Source organism: Macaca nemestrina, chromosome 7 (genome assembly GCF_043159975.1).
Source record: "Macaca nemestrina isolate mMacNem1 chromosome 7, mMacNem.hap1, whole genome shotgun sequence".
NCBI classification, from domain to species: Eukaryota; Metazoa; Chordata; class Mammalia; order Primates; family Cercopithecidae; genus Macaca; species Macaca nemestrina.
In genome coordinates, this window is record NC_092131.1 from 70,911,620 (window position 1) to 70,937,476 (window position 25,857).

At 41.5% G+C, this 25,857-nt stretch overlaps 1 protein-coding gene across 23 annotated transcripts in view; it reads right to left on the reverse strand.

Moving 5' to 3' along the window:
• The window catches only part of LOC105478006 (mirror-image polydactyly 1), a 402,680-nt gene extending 377,843 nt beyond the window's left edge, over nt 1-24,837 (reverse strand). For 4 of the 23 annotated variants that reach the window (XR_011625931.1, XM_024791585.2, XM_011734960.3 and 1 more), the window contains exon 1: nt 24,647-24,829. The gene's annotated coding sequence lies outside the window, so the exon portion shown is untranslated. The other 19 variants (XM_071100291.1, XM_071100287.1, XM_071100290.1 and 16 more) reach the window with 13 other exon arrangements.
• Nucleotides 24,838-25,857: the final 1,020 nt, after the last annotated feature.

Consider the following 25,857-nt stretch of genomic DNA (forward strand, 5'->3'; position numbering starts at 1 on the left):
TTTCTTCATAAATTATACAGTCTCAGGTAGTTCTTTATAGCAATGTGAGAACAGACTAATATACCACGTGACAGTATTAACAGGCAGGACTGTGAAGAGGTGATTAGGTCATGAGGGTTCCACCCTCATGAATGGAGTAACAACGTTATCACGAGAGTAGTTTTGTTCAATGGGCCTGCTCTTGCTCTCATCTTTCCACCTGTTGTCATGAGATGACAAGCACAAAGGCCCTTGCCAGATGCCAGCACTATGCTCTTGGACTTTCCAGTCTCCAGAACCGTAAGTCAAATAAGTTTCTGTTCATGATCAGTCACCCAATCTGTGACATTCTCTTATAGCAACACAAGACAAACTAAGGCAGGTACATTTACATGTAGATCATGAGCTTCCAAACCAACCTGTGAGTAATCATGAGACAAAATATTTTCAAATGAGATTTTAATTCTAAAAAAAAAAAAAAAAATTAACAAACAAAGCATAGGCATCTAAATATGTGTTGGTACAACTTAGGCAACACAGCAAGACCGCATCTCTATGAAAAGCTTTTTTAAAACAATTAGCTTGGCATGGTGGTGCACACCTGTATTCCTAGCTATTGAGGAGGCTGAGGTGGGAGGATTGCTTCAAAAAAGGAGTTCGAGGCTGCAGTAAGCTATGATCACGCCACTGCACTCCAGCCTGGGGGACAAAGGGAGACTCTCTATTAATAAGTAAATAAACAAATAGAGACATGTAGGTAGATTTTAATTTAAAATAAGATTAAAATTAATTACCTGCATGACATAAAGACAATAGAAATTAAGATGCTGAAATCCTAAAACCAGTTTCTTACCTGTAAAGAATCAAAAAGAAATTCTGACAGTGCATTTTTGTACATAAACTTTCTAAGCTTCAGTTCACTTACCCAAATGAATTAGAATAATCTAGCCCACTGTGCCAGCTCATGCCACTGAATAAAATGTTCTACTTTGGGATATCATAAGCTATAACACACAGTATCTGCAGCTCCCATGCTGGCAATAAGCTGTTTGACATAAATTAAGGAAGTGGCTTTGATTTACATTAAACTTAAAAGATAATAAAAGTATTAAAGTACTAATTAGTTTCAAGACATGCTGCTTAAAGAAGAAGTCTGTCATACTTCAAAAAATAATTCATTAAGAAGGAATTTCAATGTTTAAATGTTTTTTAGGTTATAGGTATATGGTTGAGACCATGCAAAACAGCATTTCAGCATTCAAATGCAAAAAAAAATCCACAGGAAATTACCTTTCAGATTCCTTCCAAGAATGTAATGTAATAATACAAATTTTTTTCTAATTATGTGATGAATACTTACATCCTCACACCTTAAAATAAAAGGATCTTAGGTCACATTTAATAAAACGATATATTCTAAAATCAAAATGTTATTTAAAATAACAAAAGGCACACAAAGTAAAAACATTCCACAAACTACCCTTTCCTAACTATGTATTATTTAGGATAATAGAGCACAATGAAAAAAACATGCAAATACTAATCAAAAGAAAGCAGGAGTGGCTATATTCATATCAGACAATATAAAACAAAGATATTACTCAAACTATATAAGTACAATAAAAGTTTCAACTTACTAACTAAACATAAGCAATCCTAAATATGTAAGCGTTTAACAAAACAGCATCAAAGTACCTGAGGTAAAAACTGGTGAAAAGAGAAAGACAAACCCATAATTATAGTTGGAAACTTCATCACACCTCTCTCAGTCATCACGAGAATACGTGCTCAGAAAATCAGTAGGGATACAGAAGACTTAATATCTCAGTCACAGAGACCCTTGCCTTAGTCAGGCTCAGTGATTCACACCTGTAATTCCATCATTTTGGGAGGCCAAGGCAGGGGGATTGCTTGAGCCCAGGAGTTCAAGACCAGTCTGGGCAATACAGTAAGACCTCGTCCCTACAAAACATTTTAAAAAATTTTAGGCAGGCATGGTGGCACACGCCTGTGGTCCCAGCTACTCCGTAGGCTGAGGTGGGAGGATCACTTGATCCCAGGTTGAGGCTGCAGTGAACTGTGATCACACCACTATACTGTACTCTAGCCTGTGTGACAGAGCAAAATCCTGTCTCAAAAAAATAAAAAACAAATAAAAAGGATCTTGCCTTGACCAAACTTTAATGAGGCTCCTTTGAACCATCTACTATACTAGCCCTCAACCTTTTGGGTTTCTGTGTCTGTCTCTGCACCATCCAATTTTAGCAAGAATTCTGCTAAGTCAGTTTATTGAAAATCCTCCATCTTTGATCACCATGGCCTGACTTCAGAAAGAATCTTGTCAAGTTGGTTTAACCACAATCTTCTCTAACCCTGATGATTCCCGTTAGTAATTTTCCATCCACTGATCCCCTCCCTGCTCCTTAGCTATAAAGTCCCATTTGCCTATGCTCATGGGAACTGAACCCACTTCTATATTGAGGTCTCTTTTCCCCTACTGCATTAGTTCCTAAATAATATCTGCTTTTACCGCCTTAACTATTAATACTACCCAGCTCTGGTTTTCTTTTTTTTCTTTTTTTTTTTGAAATAGGGTCTCACTCTGTTGCCTAGGCTGGAATGTAGTGGCGCAATTACAGCTCACTGCAGCCTCAAATTCCTGGGCTCAAGTAATACTCCCACCTCAGCCTCCTGAGTAGCTGGGACCACCACACTAGGCTAATTTTTCTATTTTTTTGTAGAGATGGAGTCTCACCATGTTGCCCATGCTGGTCTTGAATTCCTGGGCTCAAGTGTTCTGCCTACCTCGGCCTCTCCAAAGTGCTGGGATTCTGGGTGTGATCCATCACACCCAGCCTCTGTTTTTCTTAAAAATCAATCCATTTGACTTAACATTTATTTAAAAACCCCACCCAACAATGGCAGAATACACAATATTTTCAAGTGCACATGATGCATTTACCAAAATAGACCCTATTCTGGTCCATCAAACAGACCTCAATACACTTAGATAAAATTGGCCAGGCACAGTGGCTCACATCTGTGATCCCAGCACTTTGGGAGGCCGAGACAGGAAGATCACTTGAGGTCAGGAGTTCCAGATCAGCCTGGCCAACATGGTGAAACTTCATCTCTACTAAAAAAAAATACAAAAATGTGCCGGGCATTTTAGTGCATGCTTGTAATCCCAGCTACTTGGGAGGCTGAGACATGAGAATTGCTTGAATCTGGGAAGTGCAGGCTGAAGTGAGCTGAGATTGTGCCACCGCACTCCAGCCTGAACAACAGAGTGAGACTTTGTCTCAAAAAAAATAATAATAATTGAAAAAAGATGAAATCATGAAAATCATGTTATCTTACCATGATAACTAAAAATAGACAAGAAATAAACTAGAAATCAATAACAGAAAGATAATCTGAAAAATCCTTAAACAATCCCAAATAACCCATTTTTCTAAAAAGGAAGCTAAAAGGGAAACTTCTGAACAAGATAAAAATGGAAACACAACATTTTGAACTAGATAATTTTTTAAAATGTTAGATGTAGTTAGATCAATGCTTAAAAGTAAATCCACAGTACTAAGAGAATATTTTAAAAAAGAAGGAAGGCCTCTAACTAGGACTTACAGTACTATGTTGAATAACAGTGGTTAAAGTGAGCATCCTTGTCATGTTCCAGATTTTAGGAGAAAGAATTTCAGTTTTTCCTTATTCAGTATGACACTAACTGTGGGTCAGTCATATCTGGCTTTTATTATGTTGAGGTATGTTCCTTCTATATCCAGCTTTTTGAGGGTTTTTACCAAGAAGGGATGTTGAATTTTATCAAATATTTTCAGCATCAATTGAAATGATCGTATGGTTTTTAATCCTTCATTCTGCTCATATGATGTACACATTGATTGATTTGCATATGTTGAGCCATCATCGTATCCCAGGGAAAATCTCACTTGATCATAAGGAATGATCTTTCAAATGGATTGCTGAATTAGGTTTTAGTATTTTGTTGAGAATGTGTGTATTAACCTTCATCAGAGAGATTGGTTTTCTTTTTTTGATGTGTCTTTGTCTGGTTTTGGTATCAGGGTAATAATGACCTCAGAGAACGAGTTTGGAATATTCCCTCCTCCTCTATTTTTCAGAATAATTTGAGTGGGATTGGTATTAAGTTTATCTTCAAATGTTTGTTAGAATTCAGCAGTAAAGCCACGAGGTCTTGGGCTTTTCATCACTGGGAGACTTTTTATTATGGCTTCAATCTCGTTACTTATTACTAGTCTGTTCAGGTTTTGAATTTCTTCCTGAATCGAACATTGTAGGTTGTACTATCTCAGAATTTGCCCATTTCTCTTGGATTTTCCAATTTATTGGTATATAGTTGCTCATAGTAGCCACTAATTATCCTTAGAATTTCTGCAGTATCAGTTGTAATGTCTCATTTTCATTTCTGATTTGGATCCTCTCTTTTTTCTCAGTCTGACTAAAGGTTTGTCAATTTTGTTTAACGTTTCAAAAACCCATATTTTGTTTTATTGATCGTTTGTATTTTTATTAAAATTTCATTTATTTCTGTTCAGACCTTTATTCTTGTCCTTTAGTAATGTTGGATTTGGTTTGCTCTTGCTTTGATAATTCTTTAAAAGCATTGCTAGACTGTTCATTTGAAGTATTTCCCCTTTTTTAATGTAGGCACCTATAGTTATAAAATTCCCTCTTAGTACTGCTTTTGCCGTATCCCATAGGTTTTGATGCTGTGTTTCCATTATCATTTGTTTCAAGAAATTTTTCAGTTTCTTTCTTAATTTCTTCATTGACCCCCTGGTCATTCAGGAGTATATTGTTTAATTTCCAAGTATTTGTACAGTTTCCAAAATTCATCTTATTAATGTCTAGTTTTATTCCATTGTAGTCAGAAAGGATGCTTAATATTATTTCAATTTTTCTGAATGTCTGACGACTTGTTTTGTGAACTAACATATGGTCTATCCATGAAAATGATGCATGTGCTGAGGAAAAGAATGTGTATTCTGTAGCTCTTCACTGAAATGTTCTGTAACATCTATTAGGTCAATTTGGTCTATAATGCAAACGTAGTTTGATATTTCCTTGTTGATTTTCTGTCTGGAAAATATGTTCAATACTGAAAGTGGGATGTTGAAGTCTCCAGCTATTACTGTATTGCAGCCTATCTCTCTCTTTACCTCTAATATTTGTTGTATATATCTGAGTGCTCCAGTGTTGGGTGCATATATATTTTAAATTGTCATATCCTCTTGCTGAATTGACCCCTTTTTCATTAAATAGTGACATTCTTTGTCTCTTTTCATAGTTTTTGTCTTGAAATCTATTTTGCCTGGCATAACTAGCACTTTTCTGGTTTCTGTTGGCATAGAATAGCTCTTTCCGCTCTTTCCATCCCTTTCTTTTCTTTTTTTTTTTTTTTTTTTTTTTTTTTGAGATGGAGGTTTGCTCTATCACCCAGGCTGGAGTGCAATGGCATGATCTTGGCTTACTGAAACCTCCGCCTCACAGGTTCAAGTGATTCTTCTGCCTCAGCCTCCTGGGTAGCTGGGATTACAGGTGCCCACCACCACACCTGGCTAATTTTTGTATTTTTAGTAGAGACAGGGTTTCGCCACATTGGCCAGGCTGGTCTCGAACTCCTGACCTCAGGAGATCCGCCTGCCTCAGCCTCCCAACGTGCTTGGATTACAGGCGTGAGCCACCACACCCAGCCCATCCCTTTATTTTCTGTCTCTGTGTCTTTACAGGTGAAGTGTGTTTCCTGTAGGAAACAGATTAACAGGTCTTGTTTTTTCATCAATTCAACCACACTACGTCTTTTGACTGGACAATTTAGTTCATTTACATTCAACATTGTTATTGATGAGTAAAAACTTACTCCACCTATTTTCTTATTTGTTCTCTGGTTGTTTTATGATATTCTCTCCCTTCTTTATTTCCATTCCGTCTTCCTCTAGTGAAGGTGATTTTCTCTGGTGATGTGATTTAGTTTCTTGTTTTTTATTTTTTTGTGTATCCATTTTACGTTTTTTGGTTTGAAGTTACCATGAGGTGTAGGAACCAGTCCCACAGGGTCGGTGCGTTTTTCTCCCCGTGTGCGGAGACAAGAGATCGTAGGAAAAAAGACACAAGACAAAGAGATAAAAGAAAAGACAGCTGGGCCTGGGGGACCACTACCACCAAGATGGAGACCAGTAGTGGCCCCAAATGCCAGGCTGCACTGTTATTTATTGGATACAAGACAAGGGGGCAGGGTAAGGAGTGTGAGCCATCTCCAATGATAGGTAAAGTCATGTGGGTCACGTGTCCACTGGACAGGGGGCCCTTTCCTGTTTGGCAGCAGAGGCGGAGAGAGAGAGACAGAGAGAGAGAGAAGACAGCTTATGCCATTATTTCTGCATATCAGAGACTTTTAGTACTTTCACTGATTTTGCTACTGCTATCTAGAAGGTAAAGCCAGATGTATGGGATGGAACATGAAAGCAGACCAGGAGTATGACCACTGAAGCACAGCATCACCGGGAGATGGTTAGGCCTCCAGATAACTGTGAGTGGGCCTGACATCAGTGGGCCACCACAAGAGGTGGTGGAGTAGAGTCTTCTCTAAACTCCCCCGGGAAAAGGGAGACTCCCTTTCCCAGTCTGCTAAGTAGCAGGTGTTTTTCCTTGGCACTGATGCTACCGCTAGACCATGGTCAGCTTGGCAACGGGGTGTCTTCCCAGACGCTAGCATTACCGCTAGACCAAGGAGCCCTCTAGTGGCCCTGCCTGGGCGTGACAGAGGGCTCGCACTCGTCTTCTGGTCACTTCTCACCATGTCCCCTCAGCTCTTATCTCTGTATATGGGGGCATCTTCCCAGAGCTAGCATTACCACTAGACCAAGGAGCCCTCTAGTGGCCCTGTCCAGGCGTGACAGAGGGCTCACACTCTTGTCTTCTGGTCACTTCTCACCATGTCCCCTCAGGTCTTGTCTCTGTATGGCCTGGCTTTTCCTAGGTTATAATTGAAAAGCAAGGATTATAATAATATTAGAATAAAGAGTAATTGCTACAAACTAATGATTAATGATATTCATATATAATCATATCTATGATCTATATCTAGTATAACTATTCTTATTTTTATATATTTTCTTTATTATACTGGAACAGTTCGTGCCCTCGGTCTCTTGCCTTAGCACCTGGGTAGTTTGCCGCCCCCAAAGAGGCTTGCAAATACTATCTTACAACCCGTTATTTTAATCTGAAAACAACTTAACACTATTCTCATTAATAAGCAAAAAGAAAACTAATAAAAACTCTGCCTTAACTTCATCTACCTGATTTTTAGCTTTTTGTTGTTTCTATTTACATCTTATTGTACTATGTCTTGAAAAGTTGTTGAAGTTACTTTTTATTGCTTTATCATTTATTCTTTCTACCGAGAATGAGAGTAGTTCACACACCACAGTTACCGTGCCATAGTATTCTGTGGTTTCCTGTGTACTATTACAAGTGAGTTTTGTACCTTCAGGCAATTATTTATTACTCATTAATATCCTTTTCATTCTAATTAAAGTACTCCCTTTAGCACTTCTAGTAGAATAGATCTGGCATTAATAAAATGCCTCCGTTTTTGTTTGTCTGGGAAAGCCTTTATTTTTCTTTCATATTTGAAGGATATTTTTGTCAGATATACTATCCCAGGGTAGAAGGTCTTTTTGCCCTCCAGCACTTTAAATATGTCATGACACTATCTCCTGACCTGTAAGGTTTCCACTGAAGTCTGCTGCCAGTCACACTGAAGCACCATTGTATGTTATTTCTATTCTCTTGCTACTTTTAGGATCCATTCTTTTTTTTTTTTTTTTTTTTTTTTTTTGAGACGGAGTCTCACGCTGTCACCCAGGCTGGAGTGCAGTGGCCGGATCTCAGCTCACTGCAAGCTCCGCCTCCCAGGTTCACGCCATTCTCCTGCCTCAGCCTCCCAAGTAGCTGGGACTACAGGCGCCCGCCACCTCACCCGGCTAATTTTTTGTATTTTTTAGTAGAGACGGGGTTTCACCGTGTTAACCAGCATGGTCTCGATCTCCTGACCTCGTGATCCGCCCGTCTTGGCCTCCCAAAGTGCTGGGATTACAGGCTTGAGCCACCGCGCCCGGCCTAGGATCCATTCTTTATCACTGACCTTTGGGAGTTTGATTACCAAATGCCTTGAGATAGTCTTCTTTGGGTTAAATCTGCTTGGTGTTCTATAACCTTCTTGTACTTAAATATTGATATCTCTCTTTAAGTTTGGGAATTTCTCCATTATTATCCCTTTGAATAAACTTTCTGCCCCTATCTCTTTCTCCACTTCCTCTTTAAGGCCAATACCTCTTAGATTTGCCCTTTGAGGCTATTTTCTGGATCCTGTAGGCATGCTTCATTGTTTTTTATTCTTTTTTCTTTTGTCTTCTCTGACTGTGTATTTTCAAATATCTTATCTTCAAGATCACTAACTTTCTTCTACTTGACAATTTCTGCTATTAAAGGACTTGGATGTATTCTTCAGTATGTCAATTGCATTTTCAGCTCTAGAATTTCTGCTTGACTCTCCTTAATTATTTCCATATCTTCGTTAAATGTATCTGATAGAATTCAAATTCCTTCTCTGTATTATCTTGAATTTCTTTGAGTGGTCTCAACACAGCTATTTTGAATTCTCTGTCTGAAAGGTCTCAGATATCTGTTTCTCCAAGATTGGTCCCTGCTTCCTTATTTAGTTCATTTAGTGAGATCATGTCTTCCTGAACAGTGTAAATGTATATTTTCTTTGGTATCTGGGCACTGAAGTGTTAGGTATTTATTGTAGTCTTCACTGTCTGGGTTTATCGTAGCTGTCCTTCTTGGGAAGGCTTTCCAGATATTTGAAAGGACTTAGGTGTGACCTAAGCTATATCTGCTTTAGAGGGAACCCCAAGCCCAGTAATGCTGTGGTTCTTGCAGACTCACATAGGTACAATCTTGATAATCTTGGACAAGATATGGAAGAATTCTCTGAAATACCAGGCAGAGATTCTTGTTCCAGGCAGAGATTCTTGTTCTCTTCCCTTACTTTCTCCCAAACACACAGAATCTCTCTCTGTTCTATGTCACATAAATCTGGGGATAAAGTGACATAAATATCCCTGTGGCCACCACCACTATGACTGCAGGGTCTGACCTGAAGCCAGCACAGCATTGGATCTCGCCCAAGGCCTGCCATAGTAACTCCCTGGCTACAGCCAATGTTCGCTCAAGACCCTTGGACTCTACAGTCAGCAGGAGGCAAAGCAAGCCAGGCCTATGTCCTTCCCTTCAGGGTGGTGAGGTCCCCCAGGCTCCAGGTGAGCCCCGAAGTGCCATAAAAGAGTCAGGAAGTGGAGTCAAAAACACTGGAAGTCTACCAGGTGTTCTATTGTACTCTGGGTGAGCTGGAACTCAAAGCACAAGACTCAGTCCTTCCCTCCCCTTTCCAAAGGCAGAGGTGCCTTACCCCGTAGCCACTGTCACCCTGGGCCATGAGGATTACCACCAGACTACCATCAGTCTTCCCTTACAGCCCGAGGTCTCTTATGTCAGCCTGTCATGAGTGCTTCCTGGGTTGTGACTCACCCTTAAGGGAAGTGGACTCCCCTCTGGCCCAGAGCAGGTCCAGAAATGTCATCCAAGAGTCAAGTTCTGGAATCAGGGACCCCAAGAGCCCACTTAGTGTTCCACCCACCTGTGGCAATGCTGGTATCTAAGGTACAAAACAAGTCCATCCTCTTTACTTTTCCAACTACTTTTCTCAGACAGAAAGAGTTTTGCTTCATAGTCACCACAGCTGGTAATGTGCTGAGTTTTACCTAAAGCCAGCAAATCTCAGAGGCTCACCCAATGCCCTTGATGTAGTACCTGGGTATCACTGCTGATTATGCAGGGCCCAAGGGCTCTTCAGTTAACAAGTGATGAATGCTGCAAGAACTGGGTCCTTTCCTTCAAGGCAGTGAGTTCCCTTCTGGCCCAGGGGGTGTTTAGAAATGTCATCTGGGAGCTAGGACATGGAGTGGGGCTCACAACTCTGACTGGTGCCCTATCCTGCTGTGGCTGAGCTGATATCCTAGATGCAAGATAAAGTCCTCCCCACTCGCCCTCTCCTCAAGCAGAAGGAAAGGGTCTCTTTTGGAACTGAGAGCTACGCAGCCTGGGGTTAGGTGAGGGGTGATATCAGCACTCCACTGGTTGCCCCAGCTGGTGTCTCAGTATGTCACATGCCCCCCAACCACAGTCCACTGTCTCTGGGCCTAGTTTAGCACTAGAACTCTCCTAAGAGTTGCAGTCCTTATGGCCTACACTACCTTTCAAGTTTATATGGAGACACAGAGTGCTGCAGACTTCAGTGGCAAGGTTCGAAGGCACTCAAGTTTGGACCACTGGGATCAGCAATTCCCCTCTGGCTGGGGCTGGTGTAAATGTTCCCTTCATGGGCGGGCATCAGCTGAGTTTGGTCTGCTTTTCCTTTCTGCCCTAACAGGACAGTACTGGGTTCAATGTTTCACAATTGTGTTTTGTCTCCCCCAGTTCCCAGAGAAACTCTCTGCACTATGCCACCCCTGCTGGGAGTGGGGAAATAGTCGCAGTGACTTAGGATTGTTTTTTTCCATCTCTTCAGTACCTCTTTCAGCAATATGAAGTTAAAACCAGGTACTATGTGTGCTCACTTGATTTTTGGCTCTCATGAAGGTGTTTTTTTTCTGTGCAGATAGTTAACTTGGTGTCCTTGTTTAGGTGGTGGAGGGGTGGGCAGTGGAGCTTTCTATTCCATCACCTTGCTCTGCCTCCTCATCTCCTATGCTTGTTTTCATCTTTATCCTTTATAACATCTGAAACTGCCTTTGCAAAGATTATGACAGTGAAGGAAATCAAGCATGGCTGACTCCATCTTGCTTCTAGCTTCTCAGGCTGGCTGTACTCACCTTTCTTGGGTGTAGGTCAAGCTAATCATGGGAGAAATTTAGTTTATAGTTTAATTTTGAAGTAGGGATGATAATAGTACCTGCCTAAAATGAAACCCTACTTGTTCAGGTACAAACACCACCTTTGTAAAAATAATGAAAGGCCACAAAATTAGGATTATGGGAGATACCTAAATTCTGCTACAATGTAGCTGTAGTTAAATGATAACCAGACATTGTCCTCTCGCTTCCCTTTCTATAATCCCTTGCTGTCAGGAGTCATGTGGCCAGAGGTCACAAGGTTTGTGACTTTCCCTATTGTTCCTTTAGATGCCTCAACCAGTCCTGTGGCCCCCACAGAGAGGCCAACTCAGTGCACACACTCTCCATATGCCTATGATTGCATCACATGTCAGCAAAACTCATTCTCTAGCCCCCTGCCCACCTAATCTTCAAGTCTTCGAGGAGACTGATTGGAGTAATCCCGCCAGTCCATCCACTTGGCTAGTTCTGTATTGATAAACCTCTCGACTGCAACAGCACAGTCTCAGTGAATTGGTTTTGACTGTGCAGTGAGCAGGAAGCACCCAATGGGCGGTTAAACATCCCTTATAAATCAACCACTTAATGACTTTCCCTGAGTTCTGTGAGCCGCTCCAGCAATTTACTCAAAACTAAAGAGAAGGTAATGGGAACTCTAACTTGTGACTGGTGTCAAAAGGGATGAGCCATTAAAAAAGGGCGGGGGGATGGGGCAGTCTTGGGGAGTGGGCACCCAACCTGTGGGTTCTGACACTATCTCCAAGTACATAGTGTCAGAATTGAATTGGGGGATATCCAGTTGGTGTCCACTGCTTTTTGGTGGGGAAAAACTCCCTGACATTTTGTCACAGAAGTCTTCCATGTTGATTAGTGTGGTGTGAGAGAAGAGGGAAACACAGTTTGAGCGTTTTTCAAAAACATACACATGTACAAGATATTATTAAAGAGGGAAGCTACAAAATAATAGAGCACATTAATTTGGCAGGGTGCAGTGACTCACACCTGTAATCAGTACTTTGAGAGACCAAGGTGGGAGGATCGCTTAAGGAACAGAGTTCAAGACTAGTCTGGGCATAGGGGAACCTCATGTCTACCAAAAAAAAAAAAATTAAAAATTAGGTGTGGTGGCACACTTGTAGTCCCAGCTACTTGGGAGGCTGAGGTGGGAGGATTGCTTGAGCCCAGGAGGTCAAGGCTGCAGTGAGCTATGTTTGCACCACTGTACTCCAGCCTGGGCAACAGAGTGAAACTCTGTCTCAAATAAGCCAAAAACCAAAACCATGTGTATACATTATCTAATTTATTTTCTTTTTTTTTTTTTTTGAGATGGAGTCTTGCTCTGTCACCCAGGATGGAGTGTAGTGACATGATCTTGGCTCACTGCAACCTTTGCCTCCAGGGTTCAAGCGATTCTCCTGCTGCAGTCTACTGAGTAGCTGGGATTACAGGCAAGTGCTACCATGCCCACGTAATTTTTGTATTTTTTAGTAGAGATGGGGTTTCGCATATGTTGGCCAGGCTGGTCTCAAACTCCTGACCTCAGGTGATCCGCCTGCCTCAGCCTACCAAAGTGCTGGGATTACAGGGGTGAGCCACCATGCCCAGTCTTATATTATATAATGTCTAAAATAACAAAAGGTTAAGAAAAAAGGCAATAATAAAAAATATAAAGGGATGAAATGACCCAAATGCTAAATGCTCCAACTGGAAGACAGAGATGTCCCACTGGATTTTTAAAAATCCAGATCTATGCACAGATTAATCAAAAGAGAGCTGACATAGCTATATCAAAATAGAAAGAAGTCACAAATAGGAAAAGACACTGGAAACATGACAACTAAATATAACATCAGCTCTGGATTTGTTCCTAGAATAGGAAAAGAACATTAATAGAAAATCTAGTGACATGTCAATAAAGTTTACAGTCTAATGAATAGTATTAATTAAATTATATTTTGTAATTTTATTCAACTTATTCAAATTTATGCAATATTTAATGAATTACCCAGTGAAACCACAATATTAGTGTTCTGGTTTTGATCACTGTACCAAGATTTTGCATAATGATAATGTCAGAAGTACAGTGACAAGGCTGGGTGCAGTGGCTCAGGCCTGTGATCCCACCACTTTGGGAGGCTGAGGCAGGCAGATCACTTGACAACAGGAGTTTGAGACCAGCCTGCCACCATGGTGAATCCCCATCTCTACTAATACAAAAATTAGCTGGGCATGGTGGAATGCACCTGTAATCCCAGCTACGCAGGAGGCTGAGGCAGGAGAATCACTTGAACCCAGGGGGCAGAGGTTGCAGTAAGCCGAGATTGTGCCACTGCACTGTAGCCTGGGCAACATGGTGAGACCCCGTCTCAAAAAATTAAAACATCTAAATATTTTGATGGTGGCTACATGGGTGTTCACTTTTTATTCATTCACTAAACTGTCCATGTATGTTTTATGTACTTTTCATGTATTACTTGCTGCTATGTTCTCTAAAAGTTAATTGATCTATACTATCTACATTAATTGATCTATGTTTTCTAAAAGTTAATTTCTCTATATTATTTATTTATATTTTCATTTATTTATATTTTCTGCTTTTCGAAACTTGTTACTCAGCAGTAAAATCCTCAAAACTATGATGATAGGAAATTGGTATGCTTTAATAGACAATAAAATAATATACAGCATTAAGGATTCCAGTAATACGATTCTTCTTGTACTCAAGCAGCTTCCAAAACTTATAAAACCATGCATATTAAAAGTCATTCTCCAAGTAATATTTATACATAATCAAACCATCCTAACACGGAACTGCACATTCATAACAAGAATAGATTACCTGACTATACGCATCCAAAACAGTATAAAATCTAAATTAAAAATGCTTTCAATGCAGCCAATATCTGAGTCAGAGATGCTTATGCCAACAGCCTAAAGCAGATCTAGGGTAAATACGTCTTATTGGTCATCTACTATAAAAAAAACACCAAATCAACCCTTCAAAGTAATAATTTATTTACATTGCCAGCTTAGAAATAAAACAAACACCTAGCAATTAAATTATAACTAAAAACAAGTATGGGATTTATAATTAAAACTGTTAATATTTGGTTTTTCAAGATATAAAAAATAGCATGCCCTCAGCCTGGCATGGTGGCTCACACCTGTAATCCCAGCACTTTGGGAGGCTGAGGTGGGAAAACCATCTGAGGTCAGGAGTTCAAGACCAGCCTGGCCAATGTGGCAAAACCCCATCTCTACTAAAAATACAAAAATTATACGGGCATGATGGCACGTGCCTGTAATCCCAGCTACTCGGGAGGCTGAAGCATGAGAATCACATGAACCTGGGAGGCTTGCAGTAAGCCAAGATCGTGCCACTGCACTCCAGCCTGAGCAAGAGAGAGAGACTCCATCTCAAAAAATAATAATATCATGTCCTCAAATAAGTTTAAACTGATAAAAACAGATTAAAGTTTTTCTGGCATTAATGAGTAGTGTAGTTGTCTATTGCTACCTATATTAGTCTGTTTTCATGCTGCTGATAAAAATATAACTGAGATTAGGCAATTTACAAAAGAAGGAGGTTTAACAGACTCACAGTTCCACGTGGATTGAGAGGCCTCACAATCATCATGGAAGGTAAAAGGCATATTTCACATGGCTGTGGCAGGAGAGAATGAAAGCCAAGTGAAAGGGGTTTCCCCTTATAAAACCATCAGAGCCGGGCGCGGTGGCTCAAGCCTGTAATCCCAGCACCTTGGGAGGCCGAGACGGGCGGATCACAAGGTCAGGAGATCGAGACCATCCTGGCTAACACGGTGAAACCCCGTCTCTACTAAAAAATACAAAAAACTAGCCAGGTGAGGTGGCGGGCACCTGTAGTTCCAGCTACTCGGGAGGCTGAGGCAGGAGAATGGCGTAAACCCAGGAGGCAGAGCTTGCAGTGAGCTGAGAGCCGGCCACTGTACTTCAGCCTGGGTGGCAGAGCGAGACTCCGTCTCAAAAAAAAAAAAAAAAAAAAAAAAAAAAATATATATATATATATATATATAAAACCATCAGAACTCACCTGGACTTATTCACTACCAGGAGAACAGTATGGGGGAAACTGCCCCATGATTCAACCATCTCCCACTGGGTCCCTTCCACAACATGAGGGAATTATGGGAGCTACAATTCAAGATGAGATTTGAGTGGGAACACAGCCAAACCATATCATTCCGCCCCTGGTTCCTTCCAAATCTCATGTCCTAACATTTCAAAACCAAGCATGCCTTCCCAACAATCCCCCAAAGTCTTAATTCATTTCAGCATTAACTCAAAAGTCCACAGCCCTAAGTCTTATCCAAGACAAGGCAAGTCTCTTCCACCTATGAGCCTGCAAAATCAAAAGCAAGTTAGTTCCTAGATACAATGGGGGTACAGGCATTGGGTAAACACAGCCATTCCAAATGGGAGAAACTGGCCAAAATGAAGGGGCTATAGGCCCCATGCAACTCCAAACTCCAGCAGGGCAGTCAAATCTTAAAGCTCCAAAATTATCTCCTTTGACTCCATGTCTCACATCCAGGTCACACTGATGCAAGAGGTGGGTTCCCAAATCTTGGGCAGCTCTGCCCCTGTGGCTTAGCAGGGTACAGCCTCCCTCCCCAGCTGCTTTCATGTGTCAGTGTTGAGTGGCTGAGGCTTTTCCAGGCACACACTGCAAGCTGTCAGTGGATCTACCATTCTGGGGTCTGGAGGATGGTGGTCCTCTTCTCACAGCTCCACTCGGCAGTGCCCCAGTAGGGACTTTGTGTGGGGGATCCAATCCCACATTTCCCTTATGCACTGCCCTACCAGAAGTTCTCCATGAAGGCCCCATCCCTGCAGCAAACTTCTGCCTGGACATCCAGGGGTTTCCAAACATCCTCTGAAATCTAGGCGAAGATTCCCAAACCCCAATTCTTGACTTCGGTGCACTCACAAGCTCAACATCACATGGAAGTTTCCAAGGTTTGGGGCCTGTGCACTCTGAAGCCATAGCCTGAGCTCTACATTGGCCCCTTTCAGCCAAGGTTGGAGTGTCTGGGACACAGGATACCAAGTCCCTAGGCTGCACATAGCATGGGGACCCTGGGCTTGGTCCATGAAACCATTTTTTCCTCCTAGGCCTCTGGGCCTATGATGGGAGGGGCTGCTGTGAAGACCTCTAACATACCCTGGGGACACTTTCCCCATTCTCTTGGGGATGAACACTTGGCTCCTTATTACTTAGGCTAATTTCTGTAGCTGGCTTGAATTTCTCCTCAGTAAATGGGTTTTTCTTTTCAATTGCAAGGTCAAGCTGCAAATTTTCTCAACTTTAATGCTCTGCTTCCCTTATAAAACTGAATGTGCTTCAGGCACATGTATGTTTATTATGGCACTATTCACAATAGCAAAGACTTGGAACCAACCCAAATGTCCATCAATGATAGACTGGATTAAGAAAATGTGGCACATTTACACCATGGAATACTATGCAGCCATAAAAAAAGGGTGAGTTCATGTCCTTTGCAAGGACATGGGATGAAGCTGGAAACCATCATTCTCAGCAAACTATTACAAGGACAAAATCCAAACACCGCAAGTTCTCACTCATAGGTGGGAATTGAACAATGAGATCACTTGGACACAGGGCAGGGAACATCACACACCAGGGCCTGTTGGGGGGTGGGGAGCTGAGGGAGGGATAGCATTAGGAGAAATACCTAATGTAAATGATGAGTTGATGGATGCAGCAAACCAACATGGCACATGTACACCTATGTATCAAACCTGCACTTTGTGCACATGTACCCTAGAACTTAAAGTATAATAAAAAATATAAAAATAAAAAACTGAATGTGTTTAAGAGCAGCCATGTCACCTCTTGAAAGCTTTGTTGCTTAAAAATTTCTTCCACTGGCTGGGTGTGGTGGCTTATGCCTGTAATCCCTGCACTTTGGGAGGCCGAGGCAGGTGGATCACCTGAGGTCAGGAGTTCGAGACCAGCCTGGCCAACATGATGAAACCCCGTCTCTACTAAAAATACAAAAAATTAGCTGGGCGTGGTGGTGCGTGCCTGTAATCCCAGCTACTCAGGAGGCCAAGGCAGGAGAATCACTTGAATCCAGAGGCGGAGGTTGTGTCACTGCACCCCAACAGGGACAGTAAGAGCAAAACTCTATCTCAAAAAAAAAAAAAAAAATTCTTCCATCAGATATCCCAAATCATCTCTCTCAAGTTCAAAGTTCTACAAATCTCTGGGGCAGGAGCAAAATGCCACCAGTCTCTTTGCTTTTGCTACAGTTCTCAACAAGTTCCTCATTTCTATCTGAGACCACCTCAGCCTGGACATTATTGTCTATATCACTATCAGCATTTTGGGCAAAGCCATTCAATAAGCCTCCAGGAAGTTCCAAACTTTCCCACATTTTCCTGTCTTCTTCTGAGCCCTCCCAACTATTCCAGCCTCTGCTTGTTACCCAGTTTCAAAGTCACTTCCACATTTTCGGGTATCTTTTCAGCAGCACCCCACTCTACTGTATTAGTCCATTTACTGTGTTAGTCTGTTTACTGTGTCAGTCCGTTTTCACACTGCTAATAAACACATACTTGAGACTGGGCAATTTACAAAAGAAAGAGGTTTAATGCATTCACAGTTCCACGTGGCTTGGGAGGCCTCATAATCATCGTGAAAGGTGAACGGCACGTCTCACATGGTGGCAGCAAAAGAGAATGAAAGCCAAGCAAAAGGAGTTTCCCCTTATAAAACCATCACACCTTGTAGACTTACTACCATTAGAACAGTATAAGAGAAACCACCCCTGTGATTCACTTATCTCCCACTGGACCCCTCCCACAACATGAGGGAATTATGGGTGCTACAATTCAAGATGAGATTTGCATGGGGACACAGCCAAACCATATCACTACCTAACACATTAAACCCAAATTCAAGAGCTTAAAACAATACACATTTGTAATCTCACAGTTGCTAAAAATCAGAAATTGAGTGTTGCTAAGCTAAGTCCTCCAGCCCAGGGTCTCTCACAAGGCTGGAATCAAAGTGTCAGCCAGGGGTACAGTCATCTCAACGTTCAACAAGGAGAGGATCTGCTTCTAAACTCTCTCGGTGGTTGCTGGCAGGATTAATATCCCTGAGGGGGCCGGGCACAGTGGCTGACATCTGTAATCCAAGCACTTTGAGAGGCCAAGGTGGGTGGACCATGAGGTCAGGAGATCAAGACCATCCTGCCTAACGTGGTGAAACCCCATCACTACTAAAAATATAAAAAATTAGCTGGGCGTGGTGGCACGAGCCTGTAGTCCCAGCTACTCAGGAGGTTGAGGCAGGAGAATTGCTTGAACCTGGGGGCGGAGGTTGCAGTGAGCCAAGATCACACCACTGCTTTCCAGCCTGAGCAACAGAGTGAGACTCCATCTCAAATAATTAAATAAATGCCTGAGGGTTTTTAGACTGAGAAACTCAGTTCCTTACTGGCTGGAGGTCCCCTTCAGTTCCTTGACAGGTGGGCCTTTTCACAGGTCAGCTCACATGACAGCTGACTTCCTCAAGGTGAGTGAGCAACAGAGTGCCAGCAAAAAGGGGAAGTCATAAATTTTGTAATCTAATCTGATAAGTGACATCACACCATTTTTGCCATATTCTAGTAGAAGTGAGCCTCTAGGTCTAGTTCACCCTCAAGAGGAAGGAACTACATAAGAGTGAACACCAAGGTCACTTTAGAAGGCTCCCTATCACAGGTAGTATAATGGAAAAAGCAACTGTAATAAAAATCAGAAAAAAATAGGTTCTAGTAACTATGTGACTAAACTGAGAAGGTAGCCTAAATGACCCCTATGGTCTCTTGGCATTCCCAACTCTGTGTCTTTTGAAAAAGATTACCAGAGATTAGAAATACTTCATCAAAATGCCTCATTTCACAGAAGAAAGTTGAGTCACAGGAAAAGTTAACACAAACAGGTAGTAAGCCACACTTATTTTGCTCTTATGTCCTGTGCTCTTTCCACTATAGTAAACTTTTTTGTAATTAATGCTCTAAAACAGTTCTATCTTCTCTTTATGATAGTCTCAAAATCTAATAAATTCAATAGAGAGAATAATAATACAATGCTAACAAAAACAGCTACAATTGATTCATCTTGTACATTATCTCTTTTTCTCTCATCAACCCTAAGCCATCTCTAGATGGTATGTGAAGTTGCCAGTGAAAGTGAGTCATCTGCCCATCCCCAGTCCCAGGTAGCTGGACATACTAGTAATAAGATTTGCTGGAAATAAATTATAAAAGCAACAAATAAGCAATAGACAAATACATTCACCTTGAACACACAGTCACCCTAAACAGGGTAAACAAGATTAAATGTAACCTAAATAAAGTATCTAAAAACTGCAACCAGAAAAGGCAAGGTGTGTTAGCAATGAAATTCTGGAAAATTGTTCCAGAAGTCAACAATGGCAATGTAGTGCAGGCAATGTCCAGAGGAGAAGGTACTGTTGGAAGCTAGTGACTACAATTCAACCCACAAATACATCCTTATTAACATGAAAGCATCACCTAAGGTTGATGGTACAAATTAAATATTTGTGCCACATTAATTCCCTATTTGCTCCCTTATGAAGTCTGAAGCCATGGAGGGAGGGGACTCCCTTGTCTGAGAATCCCTTCCACTGGCACATGCCCTTTATTACCCATAATAATTTGCAGTGACTCCAAGTTGATTCAAGGAGTGCCATGAAAAACACTGCATATGAATACAATTGCTTTGTGTGGGACTTATAAAGCAGGAAGGTATTTACATTAGTCATTGTGTGTGTGTGCACATGTGTGTGTAATGAAATGCAGTATGTACTGGATCCAGAATTTCTATATAAGAAAAGCTTACTTAACTGCAATGAATTGATAGTGGAAGGTGAGGCCCATCTTAAATCCATCTGCATAACAATCAAGTAAGACTGGAAAAAACCAATTATACATATCAAAGAAAGGATCACACTGATGAAATTACCCTCACACCCTTCATTAGTATTAGCATATATGTTTAAATGTGCACTAAATTCACTTCTATAAATTACTTAAAAACAAAAAAGGCGCTGGTGCCGTGGCTAACGCCTGTAATCCTGGCACTTTGGGAGGTCAAGGCAGGAGGACCTGAGGCCAGGGGTTGGATACTAGCCTGGGCAACAAAGCTAGACTCTGTTTCAACAAAAACAAAAAATAAAATAGGTGTGATGTTGAGCACCTATAGTCCTATCTACTTGGGAGGTTGCAGTGGGGAAGACAGCTTGAACCCAGGGCAAGGTTACAGTGAGCTATGATTGCACCACTGTACTCCAACCTGAGTGACAGCAAGATCCTGTTTCTAAAAGCAACAACAAGAACAACAACAAAAACCGAGAAAGTGTTAGCTAAAAATGTTAACATGGATGGTGGGCTGAAGGGCATTAAAGTAAAATTTTGGGCAATACTGAGTAAAAGACAGGGGGCCAAGAGTAAAAGAAGATGAACTGGGCAGTCCAAAGGGACATTTAAGGAAGAAACAACTTCCCAGGATGGATCCTGGGAAGAGATGTCACAGTTGAGCTTCATGGCCCAAGTCAATGGCTATTACTTCCTATATCATGAGTATACTCAATCACTAGATAAAAATGTTTTAAAAAGCCATCCCAGGATGGAATAGCTCAAAGGACAATATGCACTTCAAAATATTACAATAAGTATATTATATATGTCAGGCCTCTGAGCCCAAGCTAAGCTATCATATCCCTTGTGACCAGATGGCCTAAAGCAACTGAAGATCCACAAAAGAAGTGAAAATAGCCTTAATTGATGACATTCCACCATTGTAATTTGTTTGTGCCCCACCCTAACTGATCAATGTACTTTGTAATCTCCCCCACCCTTAAGAAGGTTCTTTGTAATTCTCTCCACCCTTGAGAATGTACTTTGTGATATCCTCCCTCTGCCTGCAAAACGTTGCTCCTACCTCTACCACCTATCCCAAAACCTGTAAGAACTAATGACAATCCACCACCCTCTGCTGACTCCTTTTTCAGACTCAGTCCGCCTGCACCCAGGTGATACAAACAGCCATGTTGCTCACACAAAGCCGGTTTGGTGATCTCTTCACACGAACATGTGAAACAATGTATTTTTTTATATTTTTTACTCAAAATACCCAGAACTGTCTAGACATTCATACTTTTCTTTCCTAGCCTTTTAAATAGTATCAAAGAAAGATTGTCTCTCCTTTCTTTTCTCACTTCTTACCTCTCTTTTGTTCTTCAGATTTACAGGGTGAGTAGAAAGTGGGAGAAGTAAAAACAATTCAGACAAGAATCAAATTGGCCTCTAATTAGTCTCAAGGTAAAACTGGTAAACCAAATAAAGTATATTTAGAGATCTGAAATTCAACACCAAAACACTATAACTCATGCTGCTTAACAATACTGGCCAGGTGCGGTGGCTCGTGCCTGTAATCCCAGCATTTAGGGAGGCCAAGGAAGTAGGATCACTTGATCTCAGGAGTTTAAGACCAGCCTGGGCAACGTGGCAAAACTCCATCTCCACAAAAAAATACAAACGTTAGCCCAGGCATGGTGGTGTGTGCCTGTAATCCTAACTACTTGGGAAGCTGAGGTAAGAGGATCACTTCAGCCCAGGAGGCAGAGGCTGCAGTAAACCAAGATCGCCCCACTGCACTCCAGCCTGGGTGACAGAGGTACACCCTATCTCAAAAATATATATATACATACACACACATAGATACATAGATAGATAGATAGATAGATAGATAGATAGATAGATAGATAGATAGACAGACAGACAGACATAGTATTATGGATAGATAGATAGATAGATAGATAGACAGACAGACAGACATAGTATTATGGATATATATTTCTCTAATGTAGCCCATCTCAGTTACTGATTTCACATCCAACCAATTGGCAAAAGATTGAACAAACATTTTTCAATAGAGCAGGGGTTAGTACACTATGGCCCACAACCCAAATCCAGCCAGTGGACTGTGTTAAAAAAAAAAAAAAAAACTAATTGGGAAACCATTAGGTTGAGACAGTTCCAGCACTTTGGGTTCCTATGTAAATAAACCAAAACCCAACTCAATGTAAACAGTAAAACTAAACTTGAGTTTAATCAATCAGAAACCACCAACCAACTTCTAACTAGAGACATTCCACTGTAACCAATCAAATATTTTCTTTGTCTATTTCCATAAACACCTTATAAAAGTTTTCCCTTCACACCCTCTTGGTGGAGTCTTGAACGACTTGTGGTCTGGTGATACCCAATTTATGAAATTGCTGAATGCTCATACAAACCCTAAAATTTTAATATGCCTAAAGTTATCTTTTAACAACTGTTTTTGTATAACCCATGAGCTAAGAATGGTTTTTACATTTTTAAATGGTTGGGAACAAAGAAAAGAGGAAAAAAACAGAAAAGAATGTGTAACAGAGACTGTACAGCCTGTACAACCTAAAATACAGGTAGTCCGAGCTTCACACATTACTTGGTTAACTGAAACTCTACAAAGCGAGGGCTGCCTACACTTTTTGTCTGGTCCCTTACAGAAATAGAGGATATCCAAATGCCAGTAAACACATGAATATGTGCTCAATACCATCAGTCATTAGGGAAATTATGGGAAAATCCCAATGTTATTTCACTATATTCCTACTAGAATGGCTAAAATTAAAAAGACAATGTGAAATGTTGCAAGCATTTGGAGGAACCAGAATTCTCAAGCTGCCACTAAAGTGTAAATCAATACAATATGAAAAACTTTTCAGTAGTGTATACCACAAGCACACATCTGCATATCCTGTAACACAGTAATTTTACTAGTAGGCATATACGCAGTAAAAATGTATACATGGCCAGGCGCAGTGGCTCACACCTGTAATCCCAGCACTCTGGGAGGCTAAGGCAGGTGGATCACCTGAGGTTAGGAGTTTGAGACCAGCCTGACCAAAAAGGTGAAACCCCATCTTTACTAAAAATACAAAACTTAGCCGGGTATGGTGGCAGGCACCTGTAGTCCCAGCTACTCGGGAGGTTGAGACAGGAGAATTGCTTGAACCCGGGAGGTGGGGGTTGCAGTAAGCCGAGATTGCACCACTGCACTCCAGCCTGGGTGGTGGAGCGAGACTCCATCTCAAAAAAAAGAAGAAAAAAAAGAAAAAAAAAGTAAACATCATTTCATCAAAATATTTCTAAAAATCTTTATAGCAGATTGGTAATAGCCAAAAACTAGAAACACTATACATACAGCATGAGAATAACGAACTGCTACATAACTTGAATAAATCTCACAAATAAAATATTGAGCAAAAATCGGACACTAAGGACTAAATACCATATTACTCCATTTATATAAAGTAAATAATGGGTGAAATATAATGTTAGATGTCCAGATAATGATTACCTTTGGAACTATGAAGTGGGGCTTCTGGGATACATTAATACTCTCTCCTGATCTAGATACTGGATACATAGGTATGTACACCTTGTGAAAATTCACTGAGCTGTACACTTATGATTCATACACTTTTCTATAGGTCTTCATACTTTAAATATTAACGCAATAAAAATATTTCTTTAAACTCTCTGCCTTTGAAGGAAAATTGTATACATATCCCATTCATTTTGCTGACTGCCATCATACTTCCCATCAATGACATGTCTTGATTCCTATTTCTTACATTAAAAAGTCAACTTTGTTTTAATTAATTTTATTGGAGTACGATTGCATGGAATGATTATGTAATTGTCATTTTAGATTAACTCCATGCCAGATCACAAGGAAAAACTTTGAAACGCCAATAACTTGTGATAGTATATTCAAGTTACCTAGGAACAAAAAAACACCTCCTTGAAATGTAGTTTTGTTTGGCCCTTTGTTTTGACTTATTTCTCTCTACTACCATTGTGATTTAACCTGCATAAAATGCTCAAAAGAGCTTTTCCAAACGCGTGTGCTTGTGCAAAGTTGTTCCTTTCTACTATCCTTGTCTAATAATGCGGCTGTCTTGTTCCCTCCATCCATCGAGTTTAAAATGCTTCCCAAACGTTGCACTGGGCCCAGGGACATAGTGAACCAAAAAAAAAAAAAAAAATTCCAACAGTATCTTTTTACTGCATGGTTCAGCGCGCTTAAAGAAGCCCCTCATTCTTCGCCCACACTTCCACGTGTCAGAACTGAAATATAAAACGAGTAAGTGACTCTCTCAAGGACACAGAGTCGATCAGAGGTTGAGCAAGGACTGGAACCTTCTGACTAACCGCGACTTAAGGGGAAAACAAAAACAAAAACAAAAAAAATGCACCCTTGAATAAATGCTCAGCTGCTCAGGTCCAGTATTAGGAAACTGGAGACAATACCAAAATCATACCCAGAAAGAGTTGTCTGCCACCTGAGGACCCCACGACACTGACCTTCGAGGGAACCCCGTCACTCTCGGCCACGCGAGGTCAGCATTCACTAAGTACAGACTCCGCGCGGCCCCTTCTCCTTCTCCAAGGAAAAGTCTGCGGCCGAAAACTCCAGGGCTGATCTGTGCCCACCACTATCATTCTCCGTCGCCCAAACCTTCCTGCCCTACCGTTTACCTGAGATGCGCCTAGCATAGCCCGGGGAGTCGACACCGCGCGCCCGACCAGAGTTTCTCAGGCCCAGTGCGCAGCCACCGCGTCAGCCAATCGCCACTGGCTCTAAACCTCCCGGTTCCAGACTCACGGACAAACGACCGGGAGGAGGAGAGGGGCGGGGCACGGCGCGGGAGGGACGGAGGGAGCCAGCCGCTGGCGGCGCGCTAGGGCCTACGGGGCGGCTGCGCGCCTCAGGGGAAGGCGCAGGCGGCGCTCACCGGGCATGCGCGTGCCGCGCTGCCGGGCCGCGAGGCGGGGCCTCCAGGCGCAAAGGAGAGCTTGAAGAGAAGGCTCGGGAGGAGTTTGGAGAGAAAGCAGTCGAACTTAATCCGCTGCGGTGGCTGCCCTAACGGGCCGCTTATGGTTGTTGAATCCAAGACGACGAGCGCAAAACGCTCTTTCTCTTCTGAAAGAGCAAAACGTTGTCTGGACAAAACCTAATAGGATTACAAGAGGGAAAACGCGGAACTAAAAACGGCGTCTTGTGGCCTCACACTTGGCCTCGTGGAGTTTTCCCAGGACGTGGCGAAATTGTGGTTTCCTTCTTTGTGTGTGGTTTGGGATGAGAGGTGGGAGGGGCGTGTTTGGAAGCGACGGTCGAGTGAAAATGGCACCAGATCGGGCTCCGGTTGAGTGAACAAAAGTACTGTCTAGATTCTGGCCAAAGAACGTTTCACACTAAAACCTTGGAGCTGGTGACTTTTTTTTTTTTTTTTTTTTGACTGACGTGCTGGAATGAGATCTGGATTCTTATGTACGATATGTGAATCCTCTAAGAATAAATGTTAAACCTTACAGAATTTAAAAACTTCCAAAGTTTTCAATTCGCCTACCTCCGTGAACTAAGAATGGTATAATTAACTACTAGTAATTTAAATTTGGGTTTTTTGTTCCATAGTTCAGAATTGCTTTTATAAATGTCACTTTAACTCCTGTTGCTCATGATTCCTTCAGAGGCCAAATACTTAGTGACCACATGCTATGTGCCAAGTACTCTTCTGGGTGCTGAGTAATGAGCAATAATATTTTTAATACACCCCAGAGAATAGGCATAATATGAGGTGCTGATGGGTTCCTAAATTGGTGGTTTAAGTTAATGAAAGGAACTTATCCTTTAGTAAATGTACAAAATAGAGTTTAAAAAACTAAAATGGCTGGGCTCGGTGGCTTAC